This window comes from Panthera pardus, unplaced genomic scaffold (genome assembly GCF_024362965.1).
Source record: "Panthera pardus isolate Hobbes unplaced genomic scaffold, ASM2436296v1 HiC_scaffold_19, whole genome shotgun sequence".
NCBI classification, from domain to species: Eukaryota; Metazoa; Chordata; class Mammalia; order Carnivora; family Felidae; genus Panthera; species Panthera pardus.
Window position 1 is genome coordinate 15,671,327 of NW_026526754.1, and position 16,526 is coordinate 15,687,852.

Consider the following 16,526-nt stretch of genomic DNA (forward strand, 5'->3'; position numbering starts at 1 on the left):
TTCCATGGCTTCTACCAGGCCCAGCTGACTACTGGCCTGCCCCTGATCACCTGCCCCACTGCCCACCGTGTAGATTACAAAATGCCCAGGCTTCAGGAACACACTTTACGCAATTGTCATGCCATCAGAACTGTTGAATGGCTGTTGAGGAGCAGGACAATCACATGTTCTTAAGCTTTTACCCTACGCCTTATTTATTAACTCTGAAGGGGGGGGGGTGTACCTTTACAGTGGGGAGATCAGAGGGCGAGACCACCTGAACCAGGGGCTGAGTGTCACAGGACCAGCTGGGGGTACACTTGACCCTATCTTCCTGGTGCGACGCGTGGCACGTACCCATCAGCACGCATGTGAGGATCTTGATGAAAATGCTTAACTTAAATTGAATCAGTTGGAAACTACGGTGAGGGTTCTGTAGCACAGCTCCCGTGCACATCAGGAACAGGTCCGTGTCGTGAAGAATTGGAGAAGCTCTTATGTATCAGTTTCCTGTCACTGCGGTAATAAATTGCCACAAACCTGGTGGCTAAACCAAGTGTATTACAAATGTGTTACCTCAGAGTTCTGGAGGCCAGAAGTCCCAGTTCTGGAGGAACTGGGTGTCGTCAGCGTTCTGCTCCTTCTGGATGCTCTTAGAATCTATTCCTTACCTTTTCCAGCTTCTCCAGCTGCCTTAAATATTTGCCTCCTTCCTTCCAATCCCTGCTTCAATTTGCACATCTCCTTCTCTGACTTTGACCCTCCTGCCTCCCTCTCAAGGACCCCTTCTGATGACTTAGGTAATCGGGGAAAATCCCCCAACCCGAGGCGCCTAACTAAACCACACCTGCAAAGTCCCTCCAGCCACATTAGGTCACATACTCCCAGGTTGTGTGGATTAGGATATGGACATCTTTGGGGGCCATTATTCTGTGCTGCCACCCTGGAGGACTGTTCTCGAGTGGGAGAGACCAAAGAGACCAAAGGCAATTCATGAAACTTGACTGGGCCCTGCATCAAGGCTGGGAGAAAACAGCTGCAAAAGACATGGTGGGGTCCTTGGGGGGGAATTTAAGAACAGAGTGAAAGTTGGATGGCAGGGCGGAATTAGTGTGGATTTCTAGCAGTGGCACTGGCAGAGGGTCGGTTGGAGAGTGTCCTTATCTTGGCGGGAGGCGGTCGGAAGTAGGTTTTACGTTTCCTAATGTCTGCCACCAGTGCTCCAATGGTTTGGCAGAGCGGAAGTAGGTCCTTGTGTGTGGATTCAGAGACGGGGAGGATAGAGTGGGTGCAGAAAGAGACTAGTAATCGGTCTGCGGGGAGGTGCGGGGGTGGGGTTGTATGATTCTTTTTCAAGACTTGAAACCCCTTATCATAAACCTAATAATAAGCGGAAACTTGGGGCTCCGTCTCCATAGCCCCTTCCTGTCTCCTAAATGTCCCAGTGGGAAGCGCCCGAGATGGCAGACTTTACATTTGGGATGAGCACGGGTAACACCAGACTCGAGAACCTGTCCTCGACCCGCACACCTCCTCATTCAAACTCTTGACTTTCTCCAGAGGTGACCGTGCTGGCTCGTGATGCTCTCGTTAGGTCCCAGCTCGACTCTGCCTTCTTCATGAAATTTCTTTATTGGTATTCAGTTCCTCAGAAACAAGAAGGGCATCTCAGGCTCTCAGGCTCTCCCAATTGCCATTGCTCGTCGGGAGATGTTCTGACTCTCTCCTCGGCCGGGGATTTCTGGAATTACAAGGGAGAATGAAGCCTGGCCCGGCCTACGGCAGCCTCCAGAAGGAAATGAGGCTCTACCCTGGTGGCCTTTCCTGGTCTACAACAAATCTGTGTCCTTTGGCTTTTGATCTGCTAGTTGTTCTCCAGGCTAAACTGACCTCCTCTGTCCGCAGGGCTGATATTCAGTTCCCTGAATTTATTCCCAGAACTTTGCTTCTCGGTCTTTCAGGCTCACATGTGAACGAATCCCAGGGTGGGGGAGCTCAGCTTTGCCAAAGGCTGAAGAGCAAGCCCCCGGGGAACTGAGCTAGAAAGGAGCCAACCTTGAAAAGCAGGGGGAGGAGCCAGAGGGACTTGAGGGGTTCACACACGGGGAAAGGGAGGGGCAGGCGACCTCAGTAGCATCTTGGGGGGACATTCAGCCATCTGTCCAGGTGACGGACCAGCTCCGGGGACCCTTAGCAGCCCAGCCCCGCCTCACTCTTGCTGTGTGACTTCACCAAGTCACTTAGCTTCACTTCACCTCAGTGTCCTCATCTGGAAAGCACAGGCTTGTGAGGGTTAAAGAAATATCTAGAACGCCCCCAAGACAAGACCCGGCCCAGGACAGCACTGGGTTGGACATAGATAGCTGCCATCATTACCACAAAGAATTTTCGTATTCGCATTTGGTCACCACGTCAGCGATCACAGCGGGTCCCCATCAACACCACTGGTTGGTCGCTTAACTACAACCAGGATAGAGCTGGGATTCAAGCCCAGGTCTTCCTACCTCGCGTCGAGAATTCTCCCTGTTCCACATGCCACACAGCACACTCCATTCTCCCCCCTTCCATCCAGGTTTGTCTTTCTTTCTCTCTTTCTTTCTTTCTTTCTTTCTTTCTTTCTTTCTTTCTTTCTTTCTTTCTTTCTGCTTCATCTTTAAAAAAAAAAAATTCAACTGAATAAAATTTGAAGATCTTATTGGCTTTATTCAATGATTCCTGAATGGGGCGGCATCCAATCTAGCAGATAGCAAGTTGCCCTGAGATGCTGTACAAAGTCAAAGGCTTCTAGGCAGAAGGGAGCAGGAACGAGGAAGTTCTAGGGCAAAAATGCTGGTGGGTTATTGCAGACGCACCTTCCTTCAGGAGATGGCAGGGGTCTATCCGGAGGGTGATCTCATTAGTGCTGACTTGTGGCTGTCTTTCTGGTGAGTGCACAATAAGCTTGTACCGATTACTACGTCAGATATTTCTTTTTTCTTTATTTAAAACAATTTTTTTTAATATTTATTTATTTTTGAGAGAGACAGCAACAGAATGTGACTGGGTTAGGGGTAGAGAGAGAGGGAGAAACAGAATCCGAAGCAGGCTCCAGGCCCTGAGCTATCGGCACAGAGCCCGAAGCGGGGCTTGAACCCACGAGCTGTGAGATCATGACCTGAGCTGAACTCTGATGCTGAACCCACTAAGCCACCCAGGCACCCCTCGATTTCTTGATTTTACTTCTCTCTCTCTTTTTAATGGACTTTTGCCACCAGCTTCTGCCAGTTTTCCCAGGATCCCATCTGCAGGCGCTGGAATGAGTGGGGGTGTCCCCGGGCTCTCATCCTTGTCATCAAAAACTGTAAAGGAGGAAAAATAATTCTCCCTCTTCCCTTTTGGTGAGTGGCCGAGACCCTTCTTTTTCTACAGTGCCTCGTAAATGGATACGCTCATCTAGGCTAAAAGTACTCCACTGTGGCCACTCTAGCCCAAGGTGATCTCTGATCCACTTAACCGGCTTGTTTTCAGCCTTAAAACAAAATTTTATTCACCTGCAGACTCACACTGGCTCAGAGTCGGAAGCTGTTAGCTTTTTAAGTCGGACCTGGCTCAGTCCCTGGCCCTTTCCGGTTCCGGCCGCGGTCTGGAAAAAGAGGTGCTCCGATAGTCTGAAAGCTCCGAACACCAAGTCCGTGGAGCCAGGACCCGGGATGTGAGAGGAACGAGCCCCCACCTCCACAGGCCCCTGAGCAGGGAATCCGGGGAGCCCCCAGGTAGGATCTCGCCTGGTCGCTCAGGCCCCTGGGGGATGGCAGGGTCTCCTTTGGCTCCTTCTCTGACACCAGAACGGTTGAAAGGTAAACTGAGGCCCATTAAAGAGTTTAAGAGCTTATCTGCACAAAAATGGATTCGAATCCGGCAGCATTCAGTTCAGTGGATAGAAAGGCGCTCCAAGGAGCGGGAACAGCGAAGGAGCCTACAGGCAGCCTGGAGTGCGAGCAAGGAAGTTTTCTAGGCAGAAAAGTGGGCTGGTTACTGCAGAGTTCTTTTCCTTTAGGGAATAGCGGGTGGGCGGGGCGTCCAGCAGGTAGGTCACCCGATGAGGAGTGCTGATCCGGTGACTGATGGACCGGTTTAAGTCTACTTCTGAGAGATCCCAAAGTGGAACTAAGTGAAGTGTCAGTTTTGTGACCCGGGGCTTGGCATAGTGATTCCATTTGGGGCCTATTGTCTTGTTTGTAACAAAGGGTGGGGGCATTATCCTTGTTAAAAAGACGGGGTGCAGGCGACATCCTGGCATTTGAAGCGCCAGATGCAGTTTTCTTTATAAATTATCACACGCATGTGGGTTCCAAGTGCTTCTGCGGACCTTGTGAGAAATCCCACTTGCTGGTTACCGCTTTCCTTCTGCACCAGAAATAAGTTCTTCTTAACTATCAGTGCTTAAAATACTGCTTTCATGGAGGAAGGAGCTCACATCAAATGGAGCTCTTCCCTCTTGAAAGAAGCCTCAGAAACTGGAGCGTCCCTGGGCGCATAAACCCGCTTGGGTCCGCTAGGAGCTCGTGTTCCTTCTCTTTGCCTCAGTTCCTTAGGAAATCTGAGTACCTTTTGAGTGGATACTGTGGGCACCGGACGCACGTGGTAAAGACATGACAAACTTGTCATTGTTATCTTTTAGCCTCTGGCCAAAAAAGAGTGTGGAGGAACTGACAAAAGGTTCCACTCCCGTCCTGTTGCTAAACTCGAGATGGTTTTGCTTTTGTGTACAAGGCTTCTGAGTGCGTCAGGGAAAGAAAGGGATGGAAGGAAAGGAAGAAGGAGGGAGACAGCGAAGAGGAGGGAGAGGAAAAGGGGGGGGCAGGCCAGGGAGGGAAATGGAAGGAGAGGAGAGAAGGAAGAATGGAAAATCTTGCATTTGGGAAAGTGAAGTGGAACTTGCTAGACGACGAAGGGGTTCGTGGGTTACCCCTGTTCCGGAGCCCCATCCTATGGCTGGGCCGGATGCCCTCTTCAGGACGCCTCGGAGGAAGTGCAAAACCAAAGCAGGGTCAGAGATGGACCTCCATCCCGGGTTCTGAAGTAGGAATTGGAAAGGAACTCTGTTAGCAAAGATTCAGGTATGTGAATTGGGACTCAGTAGAGGTCGGTACACTGGACTTGAGAGCATTTTTGACCACGATAGACTTTATATAGTAATAAGGTGCTTTTTATGTGTAGGATCTCATTATAGTCTCCAAATAATGATGTAAATAAAAGAAGTAGATGTGGCTGAAGCTGTGAGGTTCCCCTTGTGGAAGGAAGAACTCTGGGATCGCCCTCCATGATCCACGACCATGTGTAATTCACCCTCTTGATTGGGGGGAATCTACATAGGTGACAGGCTGTCACTTTGTCATGAGTATGCCTTATGACACCGCTGACTTCAAGAAAGGGCGACAGTCCTCAGTGGGGCTGACCTGTTCAGGGGAGCCCTTAAAAGGGACTGGGTGCGGGGCAGCTGGGTGGCTCAGTCGGTGAAGCGTCTGACTTCAGATGGTGGCTCAGGTCATGATCACATTCGTGAGCCTGACCTTCATTGGGCTCTCTGCTGTCAGCACAGAGCCTGTATCAGATCCTCTGTCCCCCTTTCTCTCTCCCCCCTCCCCCACTTGTTTTCTCTTTTCCCCTCTCTCTCTCCAAATAAATACACTAAAAAACAAAACCAAACAAACAAACAGAGAAGAAACCCAGAGAGAGACTGGCTGCTTCCTGGTGAAAGAGATTCAAACCATGGGAGGGATTGGACACAGGGGATCTTCGCCCTTGCTGGCTTTGAAGCTAGAGGGGGCCGCATGACAAGGAATGAGGCCGCTTCTGTAAGCCCAGGAGGCCATCCAGCTGACAGCCAGCAAGGACACTTTTCAGTTCATTTGCATTATTAATATTTTTCCATCAGGTTCGGGAACATTTTTTGTAAAGGGCCTGCTGGTATATATTTCAGGTTTTGCAGCCACACACAGTACGTGTTGCTGTCACGCATTTTCTCTCTGCCTTCCTTTTAGATTTTAAAACGTAAAAAAATGCTTAGTTTAAGGACTGAACCAAAACAGGTGTGGGTTGGTTTGCCAGCTGCTGGTCTAGATAATCAACAAAACAATAAATTAAGGCCTGAATTGCAGGCTTTGCCAATTTCTGTAGTGTAAATAGACCGGCCGTGATGGATTTCAAGCTACCAACGTCAAGTTTCTTGGAGTCAGGAAAAGATCGGCAGTAGCCCATGGTCATGTAATATTTGCATGCATCAACACTGGTAAATAACCACCTGTAAGAGCATAGCTAGTAGTAAAATACAGTTAACGTAATCGGGAAGGGTTGAGTTTTGAGTATCTGTTGCCCTTGTTTTTCATATAAATTGTTGTGCGTTTCTGTAATTGAACTTTCGCAAAGGCTGTGTGTGACCACTCCTGGACACGCTGAGGGGTTAAGAGCTGGCTTTGGGCTGGGACCCGCCACCCCCAGCACAACACTGCTTGTGCCCTTCCAACAGGGTTTTGGCGGGGTGGGGGGGGGGTGTTCCACGCCTCGTGATTCCCTCCTGGGAGCTGACTGTGGGCCCCTCCACCCTACGGACATGACTGTGTCACAGGCGAGGGGAACAGTAAGAACAGAGGGGTCCTTCGAGCCCAGGACCCAAGAGGGGTCGCCTCTTGTGACCTCCTATGAGGCAGAGGGGAAGTGAGCTGCTCACTTGCTCAGGCTGCTCCTCTCTTGGGGTTTTGTTACAACTATTGGCTCTATATTCTAATGCGGTTTGGGAATTGCCTTGTTTGAGTGAGGAACCCAGTCCTCAGAGAGGAAATCACCTTGCCGGCGTCACAGGACTAAAAGTCCCAGGCTTAGCATTTTAAACCACACCTTGAACGCCACCGTGATTCCCGTTACGTCCCGTTGCAAATCAAATCCCTCCGCCAGTCATCGGTAGCGGCAGCCAGCTCAGGCGTGTAAAGAGGCCCCTGACTGCTGTCGCCTGGCTAGTGCTCTGGGCTCCGGCAGTGTGTCCCTGGGCCGCACGAGATGTAGTTGGAGAAGGTGACCTGTGAAGCGGGAGAGCTGGGCCTCCCTGGGCAGTCGTGGAGTGGGGGGGACAGAGGTGGCCACAGGGCCTTGTCGTACCTGACACTGTTGAACACAAGCAGGGAGCTCATTGCTGTGCTGCATGCCACAGGGGTCACAGAAATACAGGAGAAAAGTCACCTGATATCCAAATATGTGCATTTCTCCCAGCTTCAATGTCCCCCTATCCATATGCGTCAGGACCGCTTTGGATGATTCCAGTCTTACAAGACCACATGTGCCCAGGACCTGATTCATTCCTGACTCAGAAAATGACACGTAGACGCACTTTGTGATCATTTTCCAGTTGAGATTTTCTAAGTTCTTGTAACACACAGAGATATAATTAAAATATCGAGATCTATGTTATGCAGTAAAACAGTTAAACATCGTGGTAGCTCATTTAACATGGCTTTTCCTTGAACGAGCGCTCTTTCCTTGTTGGGTGTAGAAATATGTTTATAGGTCAAAGGCACTAGTGATCTTTGCTCTCAAAATAACTACTTTCGGGCATTAGAAATGTCTTAGGCTCTCTGTTTTGTCTTAGTCCTGGTCAGCCTAACTGCCAGCCAGGCAGAGGGACTTAATTTTCACTGCTGCTTCTCTGTACCAACACCAGCTGGAGGCCAATTATTAAATATTATGACGTAATTTTGCTCCCCATGTTGGGAGTTCAGGGAGCCATATATTCCAGGAACACAAATTCTGGGGAACTGCAGCTTGCTATTTCCAGTTTCTCAGAGTTACTTATTTTTTTTCAGGATGTTTTATGGTGCTGACCCTTCATTTGTCAGTCTTCCCGTGTTAAACGTGTGAGTGTCACATGTCTCTTGGCCTCATTGTGTCTTGGGCTTTGACCACTTGTTAATGGAGAGAGTCCATACCATGGGCAAACCTTATGGCCACCGTGACCTCATCTAATCGCAGCATGGACTAGCTCCTCTCTCCCCCAAGGTGGCATCCGGACGGACTCCTGTGTCACCACTGGATGGGAGACGCGGGAGCTCCGGCAGGCAGCTCTGACTTGATAGATCCCCGGAGGCTGTGTTTCCTCCCCCCACCTCTGGGCGAGAATGAAGGGCTGCCATATGGCTTAGCTGAGTGTGCCGTATGGCTTCACCAGTAAACGCTGAAATGCTCAGATGACGAGCTGGAGAGGAGAAGGCGTTAACTACTGGTGGGGCCAATCTTGACCAATGAAAGAGGGAGACGATAGGAGGCTGGAAACACACGCTCTGTCTTTGTCCTCTGACGCCCTGGTCTGAAGTCTGGATTTGCTGCGTGCAGCCCACCAATGTCCTGTGTACCGAGTGACCAGCTCTTTGTCTTTGGGAAGCAGCAGGCTCCCGGGTAACGCATTACTTGTGTCGGGAAAGATTCCTGAGTTTTCCAGGTCAACATGGCACCAGCTGAAAATAAGAATTCAACCCTTGTGTAATGACATTGCAACTGCTAGCATATTGGCATCTACGATAGGCTGGAATCCACATAGAATAGTAGAAACAAAAACACAAGCAAGTATTACAAGAGATCATCCAATAAAACGAATCACGTGTGTTACCTAACGCCTCAGAGGACTCCAGCTGCCCCATCCAGGTACTTACACAGTTGGATTCGGAGTACAGAGTAGATGTTGAGAAACAGGACTGTTGATTGCATAGGCCCAAGTTACTGAAAAGAACCGGCCCCTGAGAACAGGACTGGCCGAATCTGTGGTTCTGGGCGCGGAACAGCCACGCGGGAACCCCCTGGTCGTCCGGGGCCCATCACTCCTGGCTTCCCGGTGGAAGTAAGTGCGGGCCACCCGGACCGGAACAGGCCGAAGCCGCTGTTCCCAGTGGACCGATAGCAAGGGAGTCAGTCACCGTCATTCGCCTTTGGCAGGGACTCCAAGGCAGATGGGAGGAGAAGAGCTTTCTGGTGCACAAAACCCGAGGCTGCGGGTGGCCCTGGCTGGAGGCTGTAACCGGGGCTGACCCCAGGGGGCTCATCTGTGTGGTTGGGTGGGGCTGCGTTCTCCTGGGGCCAAGGGGAAGGCTTTGTCCCTGGGCCTAAGTTGGAAGTGAGGGCCGAAATGAGGAAGAGGGTCGGTTATTCCAGTCCTGACTCTCTGGGGACAGTCGCTAAAGGAGTTGCTGTCTGGCTTCCTGGCCTGGGTCAGGAGGATCGTGAGGACTGTCGGATGGCTTCCTGCAGGCGGTAGCGCCTGTGGGGGGTCCCGTCCCCCTGTGTGTTCTGGCTCTTGTCCGCTTGTACCTTCAGTCTCTCACCCCGAGCACCGTGAAGTACACAGTCAAGAAACAAACGCTATTGTGTGTAAGTGCTGTACAAATGAACCGATTCTCAATACTAAATCAGGGTTATAATCTAGTCTTCACTATTATTTCTTTGGAGAATTATGTCCTAGATTTTTGCTAAACATGAGTTCCAGGGACAGGTCATCTTGATACGATTTTAAATAAAAAGGGAGGGTTGGGTGTGGTTGGAGAGGGGAGGTAAAAAGATGAGAAGGTCGCCAGGATAATCCACCCTTCGTAGTAGAATGGCTACATGATTGACAAGACAAAGGTCAAGCTCAATCTGAGAAAGGGAACATTGAAGACCTGACCCATAGTTGCTCTGCCTTCAAGATACTTAAAACGTCAAATAAGGTACTGCTATCCTTCTCTTTCCTAGCCTTGGGAAGTTTCTGTGCGTGGTGTTGCTCGATAAGGGTCGGAAGGTTAGAGACAGTTGGAACCATGTAAGCCCCTTCGGGGCTTTGGTTTGATAAAAAGGCAGTGAATGGTGTTCCAGTTCAGGTCATCTGCTCAGTGTGGACAAACAGGATTTTGGCCTCCACGAGTTTGCAATTCAGTTATTGTGAAAAAGGAAGAGTATTTGAAAAAGAATATTAAGAAGATAAATTGAGGTCAGGAGAATTTAGAAAGAGACCCTCTACCGCTAATAAAACCAGCCATGACATCAGCTGGTTTGTTTGCAGTTGCACATGGAAGTGGTTATTCTGAACGCTGAAATGATGCTGATATCTCACAGATTCCAGATACGTTCTAGAACAATTGACATTTATCAAGAGACATTAGAATCAAGGGCTTTTTGGCCTCATGGGGAAAATGATTTTCATTAGTAAAAAAAAATTCTTCTCTATAAGAGGTGGTGTACCGGCTTCCTAGGGCACTGTACCAAAATAGCCCAAACTGGGTCGTGTGAAGCAACAGTAATGTATTCATTCACAGTTCTGGGGGCTAGAAGTTCAAAATCAAGGTGTTGACAAGGTTAGGTGTTCTGGGGGCTCTGAGGGAGAAACTTTCTCATACTTTTCTTCTTTCCTTTGGTGGTTATAGCAAATCTTTGGTATATCTTGGTTTGTGGACATCTCACTCCAGTCTCTGTCACCACCTTCACATTGCCTTCTTTACTGTGCTTCTGTGTATCCTTTTCTGCCTCTTGTGAAGATATTCTTACTGCCTAGAACACATCCTAATCCATTATGTTCTTATTTTGATTCCTAACTAATGAATTCTCCAAAGACCCACTGTCTAAAAAAAGTTACGTTCAGATACTCTGAGTAGACATGAATTTGTGGCACAGAGTATGGAACTCACTACAGATGGATGCTCTGAATTATCTTAGAAAAAGAGCCGAACTAGCACAGCAAGTTTTATAGTTTGAAATCTGGCCCCTGGCCTCACTGGAAATAGGACCTTAATAAATCAAGCTTGCAAACTGTTATGTCCAGATTTATTCATCTGTAAAATACGAATAAAACTTATTTATCAAAAATGCGATCACGAGCTTTGAGTGAACTACTCACCATAAAAGTTGGTTGCTTGGTTTTGCTGTTTATTCTCACTGGCTCGATATCTTCCACTTTCAAATTAGTTTGTAGTTTTAGAGCACGAGATTTTGAAAAATTTAAGCCTATGTTCAGATCTATAGGGCTTGTGTAAGCATTGTTGGGGATCATTGAGGCAGATGATCATTTATTTTTATTAGAAATACTGTAAAGAAATAGGAATCAGCCCGTTTCCCAATTCTGCAAAAACCTTGGTGATTTTAAGTCCATATTCAAAAGCTTGTTTAGGGACATTGAAGTATTCTCATCCATTCTCCTCGGAGATACAAAAACATGTACATTCTAGAGTTCCAAGTTCAAAAAAAGTTTTAAATTTATTTATTTTGAGAGAGACAGGCAGCATGAGTGGGGGAGGGGCAGAGAGAGTGGGAGAGAGAGAATCCCAAGCAAGCTCTGTGCGGCCACCGCAGAGTCTGATGGGGAGCTTGAACTCACAAACAGTGAGATCTTTGCCTGAATTGCAACAAAGAGTCGGACACTTAACTGACGGAGCCACCCAGGTGCCCTCAACAATTTTTTAAAAGTCTCTCTGCTTATTTTGGGAGAGAGCGAGTGATCTGGGACAGGGTGGAGACAAGGGGAGAGAGAAGCCCAAGCAGCCTCTGCACTGTCAGCGCAGAGCCTGATGTGTGGATCGATCCCACAACTGTGAGGTCATGACCTGAGCCCAAATCGAGCGTTGGATGCTTAACTGAATGAGCCCCCCAGGTGCTCCTACGTTTAACAGTTTTAGGTCATAATTTATGCTGCTTTAAGATTATCCACAGTTGATTATATCCCATAAAAATACTGGCAAAACATCGGCTTGGCCATGACAGAAACAAACCTGGGAAAAAGGCTTCTGTAAAGTAAGGCAAACAGAAAGAATGTTCATTCCCAAGATGGCAGCTTCCCCTTTTTCTGAGATGGTAAAGTTTATATGTACCGATGTATTGGCACCCGATAAAGGATGTGAATACACGAAAATGGCTGTATGTGCACATGCAGGCGAAGGTTCATCACAAACAGGTCTCAGAAAACCAGGGCAAGCGGAGTTTCCTGCTGGGCACATAATAAAGGAGAGTGGGAAGGCAAAAGAACAATGAGAGGACAGAAAAATGCACCACTTAGCCCGGTCCAATCACTCTTGCTCTGTAGCTCTGTGACTTTGACGCTATTTGCAGTTATATTTACAGCCTTTTCCATGGGGTTTAATGAAACCCAGAAACATCTGCACCTTCTGTAGTGCGGTTGTCTGTTGGGATAGATGTTCAGCTGGCAGCTTCAAGCTCTTACTTGGTTAAAAGAGACATTTTAATGCTCGTTCCATTTCAATTTCTGGAAATGGCTCTATTTCAGTGTGGTGGCTCTCTTCTATCCTAGACTCGATGATGGCACGTTATTGCCCTGCGTGTCCACTGAAGGTAAATGTGATGGGTCCCATCCTGAGGACGGCTTTGACTTCATTTCCTAAAATGTCCTTTAGATAGGCTGATTGTTTGGGTGAATGATAACAAAAAAACTCTTTAAAAATGAATTAAAATGTTAGCTCGGGAAAAGCAAAATTTTATAAGAGATTAGTAGCAGAAGTTTGGGTTCAATTGATGAGATGTTCATTCGCTCATTGATTCAGGAGTATTTTTTCTTTTAGAGCAAGTGAGAGAGAGCAAGCAGGGTAGAGGGGCACAGGGAGAGAGAATCTTAAGTGTGGAGCCCGACATGGGGCGTGATCTCACAACCCTGGGATCATGACCTGAGCCAAACTCAAGAGTTGAATGCTCAGAGGACTAAGCCACCCAGGTACCCCTATTCAGTAGTGTTTCTGAATGTCCTCTATGTACCAACACTGCATAATGCTTGGTTATAACTTGATTAAAAAACAAAGAAAAGCCACCGTCCTAGGAGCTGAATTCAACGTAGGATTCAATCAATAAACACACGAACAAGTAAAAATTCAAATTTTATACTAAATTACAGTATTTGAATGCTATTATAGAGTATAATTTACTTAGGCTCCTAGTCAAAAAGTGTACTTATGGAAAGTCCCTCAAGGGGTTTGTGTTTAAACCAAAACTCAGGGGCGCCTGGATGGCTCAGTCGGTTGGGCGTCCGACTTTAGCTCAGGTCACGATCTCGCGGTCCGTGAGTTCGAGCCCCGCGTTGGGCTCTGGGCTGATGGCTCAGAGCCTGGAGCCTGCTTCCAATTCTGTGTCTCCCTCTCTCTCTGCCCCTCCCCTGTTCATGCTCTGTCTCTCTCTGTCTCAAAAATAAATAAACGTTAAAAAAAAATTAAAAAAAAATAAACCAAAACTCAGTGACAACTGGTCTGCCATGTGAAAAATGAACAGTGTCATTCTAGGGAAAAGAAGTGCCATGAGGAAAAGACTGGAGATGGTCAAAGCTTTCACATATTTGAGAAATGAAAAGGGAGATAGGGTACTGAGAGGGAGGCAGAATTGAAATCAGGGAAGGTGTAGTTTGTATTATTTAGGTGTTTTAAATCACAGGAAGGTGTTTGAAATAGACACCAAAGATGGGTCACTATGGTAATGCCATTCTTTCTTTACTAATTAGTATTATTTCTGTTATTCAGTAGAAGTTACTGAATACAATACATCTATTCTAGATACACTCATAGACACCCACTTCAGTGATGAAGACAGGCCATCTCAGACCACCCGATGGAGAAGAACAGACTTTGTGATGGGGCCACTGTGCTGAAGGGAAGGACAGAGACATTGAAAAGACACAGACTGAGGTTAAGTGGTGGGAGCCGATTTAGATCTTAATTCATGTTTAATCTTTAACATGATTCTGTTGAACTTCAGTGGATTAGAAAATAAATCCTGGAATTGCTGATGTATGCTGATGCAACGCAGCCCAATAAGCCGTGGGATAAGGTGTCGTGTCGAGCGGGATTCAGGAATTGACAATGCCATGGAGATGGCGTGGTTTTCCAGTTTCGATCTTGTACTTTCAAAAGAAGACGGAAATGGGTAGAAGCTTAAAATCTTGTGACGTGCCTATACTGTAACCATGTATGCATCAAGAATGTTAAAATTCAGTGCCTTACCAATAATGTCCCCAATTTATAGAGCATTGGCTTCACTGGAGAGTTTGGGGGAAGGGCGTGCAGGCAATACGGTCAATATGGTGGATAGAATTATCCTTGAACGCCTAGTTCTATACTTAGTTTTTCTGCTTTCAGCCTCAATGTATTTGTCCCTTTACCAATTATCCTTTCATGTCTTCCTGGGCCCTTCCCTGTTTTTGAGTCCTTCAGACAAAGGAAGTGCTGTGTAATATACCCTCTCTCACGCGGTAATGCACTATTTTCTATAATTGCTGAAATGCCTACCGTGCTGGACATACAGGAAAGGAGAAGCTGTCCTTCCTCGCAAAATACTGAAACTGGATTAGTAGGAAGAAATACTTAGATTAATGACTACAATGTAGGAAAAAAGTTAGGGTTGGTGCAGGAGACTTTTAAAACACCCGAGGGTGGAATTGCGAAGAGAGAGTAACATCGAACACCTTTATGGAGGCAGCAGCATTTGAACGGATACCTGAAGAACGGACATTATTTTACAGGCCGGGAAAGGAGGTCCAGGTGCGGAATGTGGTGAGCGGCTGTGAGGCGTGCACGCACTAATCTTGGGGAGGGTGGAATGATTGCCTCCAACTGATGGTCTGGACGGAAGCCAGTATTACCCGGCTTGTTCATGCCCTTTATTCTTCCTGTTGGCACCAAATGACTTTGGTGGTCATCAGAAATAAAGCCTACCTAGTAAGATAAAGATACCTATTCTGATACGTTTATGTCTGTGTTACTGTCGGATTCAGGATCCTAGTGATTCACACCTTTGTGCAGTTCACTCCCACCTTGCACCAAGGTTGGTCTCCGGGACCAATATAATGCAGACGAGAGGATGGGATGTCACTTCTGAGATTAAGTCATAAACAGCTGCTGCTTCTGTCTTGGTGGTGTACTTGCTCTCTCTTGGATTGCGTGCTCAGGGAAGAAAAGGTCAGCCGCCATGTCATGAATAGCTCTATGGAGGGGACATACTCAGTGAGGAACTGAGGCCTCCAGCCGGTAGTCACATGAGTGGCCTTAGAAGAAGATTGCAAAACCCCAGGGAGGCCTTCGGATGACCAAAGTCTAGGCTGCCATCTTGATGGCAACCCCACGGAAGATGCAGAGTCAGAATGACCCAGCTACACTCCTCTTGGATTCTGGATCTTGAGGAAGTGTTGGTATTTTCTGTTTTCAGTTGCTGAGTTTTGGCGTTACTTTGTTAAGCATCAATGGATAACCAATACAATTCCCGATGCCTAGAATGATGTCTGGTATATATAAATGATTTTCAGTAAAGGTTTAAAAGACTTAATGGAGTGTTCACTAACTTTTTATACTAAGGACTATTTTAAAAAAATTTTAGATCTAAATCTATAAGCCTCTACCTAGAAATGAGATTATGCCTGAAGATTTTTAAAAATAATGACTTGCCGTCATTGAATGCACTGTTTACTTGTCTACTCCCCAAATTAGTCCCTGACTTTCAAATATCACTGTTGGCTGCAGGCTAAGATTGAATGTGGTCAGGTGGCTCCATCCCACACGAAAGACTAGGATTCTCTTTTGTCTATCACCTATGGTTTTTATTTTACTCTCCAGAAGCCAATTAGAAAAAAAATGTTGCATGAAAGTTTTGATTCTTAAATACAAGATACAATTATGGATAAAGCTCCTGTAAGATCCATGTGCACTGTTTTGTGTGGACCTGGTTTTCACCTCCTTTGGGGGAACTACCAAGGGGCATAATGGCTGGATCATCTAGGAAGAACCTGTTGAGTGTTGTAAGCTGTTGCCACAGCCCTCACCCGGAGCCAGTGATGGATGAGAGTTCCTGTTTCTCCACACGCTGACAACATTCAGTGTTCTGGATTTTTGCCATTCTAACAGGTGTGAAGTTGTATCTTGTTGTTTGGCCTTTCCTTGATGACCTGAGAGAGAGAGAGAGAGAGAGATGATAGGGAACTTTTTTCCGTATGCTTATTTCCCATCTGTATACCTTCTTTGGTGAGGTGTCTGTTAAGGTCTTTGGCCCATTTTTTCATCACATTGAGCTTTAAGAGTTCTTTGCATATACTGGCTAAGAGTCCTTTATCCAATGTGTCTTTGGCAAATATGTTCTTCTGGTCTCTGGCTGGTCTTCTCGTTATGTGGACATTGTCTGTCCCAGAGCAGAAGTTTCTCATTTTAGTGAAGCCTAGCTTCTCAGTCATTTCTCTCGATCCTTCAATTTTAGGTATTGAGATAATGGACACATATGTGTTTTTACAGGTTATCCCTGTAACTTAGTGTAGCCGACGAACCCTACCGTGATCCCCAAGGAGTCCCAATCCCTGACGTTGGTGCCTTTGTGCGGCACCCTCTGGAGCGTCGGCAGGACCCTTGCTGTGCTTCTGACCAACAGAGCGAACACAACGGGATGTCATTGCTGTGATTATCTTAGGTTGTAGAAGACTCTGTCCAGGCAGACTGGAGCTAGGGCCTCCCCTGGTGAACCGGATGGAAAAAAGTGGCCATGTCTGAGAAGGCCCTGAGGTGAGGACCTGTAGGAGGCTTCTAGGA